This window comes from Neovison vison, chromosome 7, assembly GCF_020171115.1.
Source record: "Neovison vison isolate M4711 chromosome 7, ASM_NN_V1, whole genome shotgun sequence".
Lineage (NCBI taxonomy): Eukaryota > Metazoa > Chordata > Mammalia > Carnivora > Mustelidae > Neogale > Neogale vison.
The window spans coordinates 37,967,561-37,972,500 of record NC_058097.1 but is presented as its reverse complement, the minus strand read 5'-3'; positions in this window follow the sequence as shown (position 1 = coordinate 37,972,500).

Here is a 4,940-nt window from a genome sequence, read left to right as displayed (position 1 = left end):
AAGGCACCCATTTTGTGAGTTTACTGTATTAAGTGAGGCCATCCACATAAATTGCTCAGGATAGCACCTGCCTCCCGGTAAACACTAATAAAGGCAAGTTCAGTTTACTTTTATCATCGCTCCGCATCCTGTCTCATGTGGCTGTGGTAAGAAGGTTCACACTGTCACAGATTCCAGAGCCAAAGCCTGCTGGGGTCCCACAGCCGGGGACAGTGGCCCAGCTGGGCAAAAACCCCATGAGGGCTGAAAATGTAAAGCCCCTCATTCAAAGGGAGGGGAAATGCTATTAAAGGTGTTCAGATATAAAGTGTTTTCTTCTGCTGCTGTTCTCTGGCCTGGTCATGGTGTTTTTAAATTACAACTAGTATCATTCAGTTGGGGAGGAAAACCTTCATCTGGAAGGTTCTGTCTCCTTGGCCACCAGGGCACGGAGGAGCTGGGACATGCTCTCAGAGAGGCTGTTCCTGTCCCCACACTGCCCATCTGAGGACTGCAGGGATCCTCTCTGAGAGGACACAGGACCACAGAAGGGAATCCGGGTTATGCTGGGTGGTGGGGGCAAGGAGCAGGTGACCAGGCCACTAGGGAGCAACCCAGCCTCAGCGAGTCAGGAGGGAGTTGGGTAATTTTGCATCTCAGGACTGAAAAAAAAAGAAAAGAAAAGAAAAAACACCATTAACTTTTAAAATTTTTTCTTTCTTTCTATTCTTTTTTTTTTTGAAACATAAAAGGCAAAGAATATTCATCTGATTCTTTCCCCTCTTTTGACAGGTATATGATAATAGGATGGTTTTGCGTCTACAGAGGTCAGGGATGAAAATTCACAACTCTCTCCGCACATATAGGCAGCACAATTATAAAGATTGAAGGGAAAATAAATACGGGCCATGCTGGTTTTTTTTTTTTTTCTCACTTATACTCCCCCTCTTCCCACATACGTACATATATATGGACATGCATGGGTACACACACACATGTACACGTATGCACATACGTCCAAGTCATACATATGCTGACCTGAATTTAAGCAGCAGAGTGAGGATGATTCAGAATGAGGGATTTCATCAGTTGCTCTGTACACCACCCACACCCCCCCCCAAAATGACAAAAATTGCCTAAAACGATAAAAGTATAAATTAGGTCAAATGGGTTGCAAAATGGCAGGAACTGGAATTTTTCTCCATGGAAACTACTGAATGCCACCCTCCCAGGGCTGGAAAGCAATTGGGTTTTCCTGAGATGGGGGACTGCGGCCAGGGCCTGAGACCACGTTGCCTCCTCTGTTCCCTGATGTCCTCCAAGACAGCAGGGGGCGCACTCTACAGGGAAATCCTTAGCCCCTAAGAAGGGTCTTGCCCACCCGGGGCTCTGTGGCTCTCTTCAAACCATGAACTCCAGAAACTACCTCAAGGTGGATGCTGTTATTCTTACTGTACACAGGACAAACCTGCAGCCCAGAGAGGCTAAGATACATATCTGAGGTCACACAGCAAAAACCGGGGTCATCTCTGGCCCAGGCTGTATCGTACCTGGAGAGCCGGAAAATTGAACAACACGAAAGGATGGGTCTGGGAGTTTAGCGCGGTGGCTAACCTTGTGAAGGCTGTGTATTCTCAGGGAGTCTTTGCCCCCGGTCTGACCACAGCAACCAGGTGCTCTCTGGGCTCAAAACCACAGTGTCCTTCCCAGCCCTCTAGCACCTACTTGTAATTTTCCTTTCCATCTATGCCATAACCCATCTATGCAGACACAAGCTACAAGAGCAAAAGTGACGGCAATCCTAACATTTCCTGGGCTCTTGCTACAGGCCAGTCTATGTGCAAAGTGCTTCGTGAGCCTGACTTCATCCAATCTTCACACGTGACGAGGGTTCTGAGACCCAGACCCGAGGACATCCTGTCCAGGTCATGCAGCCTGGGTTCCAGCCCAGCTGGGATGTTGCAGAGCGTCTGCCTCCCACACAGCATAACCGGGGTCCTCGGGACCCCAGCTCACATGGGGAGCCAGCTCTGACCCTGCACCTCAAACCTCCCAGGACAGGCTGGTCACTGAGAGGGTGCACCTGGAAACCAGATGGCTCTGGGCTGGGATCCAGCACCTGTGGGACTTCAGGCCAAAGACTTCCCTGAGCCTCTTTCTTCATCAGGGAGATGGGGAGAAAATGGAGGCTGCCTCGGCGGGGATGGATGGGGGAGGGGAGTAAGATAAGTAAAGACCCTGAACCGGTTCAGAGGTTGTCACGATGAGTTCCCCGAATACATTATCTGCTCTGGGGGACTAGTCATTGTAAAGGGGATAAGGGGCCCAAAGGGGCAGGAATAGCATAGCAGAACCTTCTTCTGTACTGCCCAAGACCTCCCTTTCCAGAAAGCCCTCCTTGACTGCCTCAGGCCCTATGAGCTCTCCAGACCTACTATCTGTTGACCTTGTGTCTGTCATCACTTGGCAGCTGAGTATCCCATTCCGCTGCCAGTGGGGAGCTCCCAAATGGGATCATGAATGTCAAAGTAAGCACACGGCACATGCACAATCACTTTGTGATTGCTAAGCCCACATTCATCTTAAATGCAGAAGAAATATTTGCCCTAATAGGCCACTCTGGCTTGGGGTTCTGCCTGACCCTCAGGCCATTTTCTGCCCTATTTCTCTGCCTTCCACCTCAGTTCCTTCTAGCCTAGGGGATCCCTCCAAGGGCCCCTGTTAGAGTTGCCCGTTTCATCCCAGAACACATCCACGCCCACGGTTATGGTTCTGTGACTGGGAGTTACTGGGGTTTCCGGCTGTGCTGGGATGCTCCTGTGATGTTCACGTGGTCCTGCCCAGCTGCCTGAGTACCTGTGCTTGTGTGTGTGTGCATGTGTGGGAGTCTGGGAGCCCTTCGTGCATGCCCGTGAGTATCTGTGTGTGCCAGTCTGCACATGTGTCTGAGTGTGTGTGCTTGCTGTCTGGGCCTGCCTGTGGGTGTGAGCCACAGGAGCCTATGCCCCTGCGCGTGAGTGACTCTCAGTGCCAGGGTTCCTGTGCAGCACGGGGAGGAGGGGTCTGTAGGCATGTGTGAAGGCACCAACAAGGGGGCAGGCACAGCTATTTTGAGGTCCCGAGTCATCGCTCAAGCAGGAATGTGGAACAGACAAAGTCGCTCACTGGGTTATTAATAAGAAAGCTGGAGCCCTTGATGACAAATGACGACATCCTTTTCAGAAGAAGGAGGAAAGTGTTTGCAGCCTGGACGAGGCAACACAGCCCAGGGGAAGGAACTGGGTGTGTAAGTCACAGGCTTTGAGACCAAGTCCCAGGCCTGCTGCTGCGCTGTCCCCTTGTGAACCTTAGTTCCCTCATCCTATGAAATGGGCAAAATGGGGGCAGCAGAATAATTCCCGGGTTTGGGGAAAGAGCTGGCCCGGACTCCAGATGGACTCTGAGTCCTGGCTGCAGGCCTTCCTGGCTGAGTTATGTAACCTTTTTGACCTTGAAGTTCTTTATCTGTAAAATGGGCATAATCCACACAGCCATGGTGTGGGTTTGTAGCACTAAATGAGATAATCCTCATAAATTGCTCAGGACAGAGTCTGCCCCCTAGTAAACGCTAATTACTATTATCCTTCTGTTACTATAAAACCGATGTCACGTGGCTATGGCAAGAAGTTTCACACTGTCACAATGCGGGAACCAAAGCTCGTTGGGGTCCCGCAAGCAAGGACAGCTGCCTAGCAGGAAAGACCCCATGAGGCACTAAGACGCAGAGCTCCTTGTTCAACAGGGAAATACTGTTAAAGATGTTAAAATGTGAAGTGTTTTCCCTTCTTCTGCTGTCTTTCCATGGACTGGTCATGGTGTTTTTAAATTACTATTTAATGTCCTCCTGAGCAAAGAAAAATTAAAACTTTAAATTATTAGCGTGCATTTTACTATTCATCTTAAACCGTGCCATGCCAATTTTAAACACAAACATAAAAGCATTTAACTCACGGGCAGAATCCCCAACATTACACAATCTGTGTCTCCTGGCTGGTGTGTCCATATGTATTTCATTCAGAACAGAGGGAGCTCGGCTCACCAGGTTCATGTGCGTTCACCCTACTCTCAAGTTTCTGGTGGTTCCATAACGAAAGAGTTTCCAGACAGGGCAAGGAGGGCATTCAACCGAGCATGGGACCCTGGTGTGCACAGGGCCCTGAGCTAACACAGAGGTCCCCATGCTGCCAGAGTCCTTGGCGCCCCCCTCCCCAGTCCCATGGTCACCAGGGCCCCAGGGGCTAATGGGGCCACTTACGGGGCCAGATGCCTCCTGTGGAAGGAAGCCCACGCTCCAGCCAATTCCACCATGTTAACTCTGCCGCACTGAGCCACAGCACTAATTAAAATCCCTCCCATAAAAGTTGTTATCTCCCAGATGCTCAGTCAGCACTGAGCGGGCTGCAGGTCCCCCAGCAGGATGCATCCATGTGCATGGGTCGGACGCTTACAGGGCAGCTCTGGAAATGGCTCTGGGGCCCGCCCCGCGCTGTGTGACAGGGAGCCAAGACCCCAGCACTGGAACGGCTGAGGGTGGGACCAGAGACTGGTGAAGGGTAAGGATGAGCCCCCTCCTGCCTTAGAGCTTAGTGGAGTGGGGCCCTGTCAGGTGAGGGATGGAAGCAGCTCACAGCCTCAGAGCTGACAGCCTCAGGACTCTGCTCAGGACGGGTTAATGGACACCAGTACTGTCCTGTGGGCTCAGCTGCCTCTTGTCCGTGGGATGGTCTAGAGTCAGTCCCCTGCCATATCCTTCCAAGCATCCAGTTTCTGCTGTTAGCCAATGGCTGGGCACCTCCTGTGCTCCAGGCTAAGCCCAGAACACAAAGCATCTCATTCAGTCCCCACAACCCACGGGTCAGAAAACCTATCACTGCTTCATTTTCCTAATCAAGAAACTGAGGCACGGGAATGGCACGGTTTGT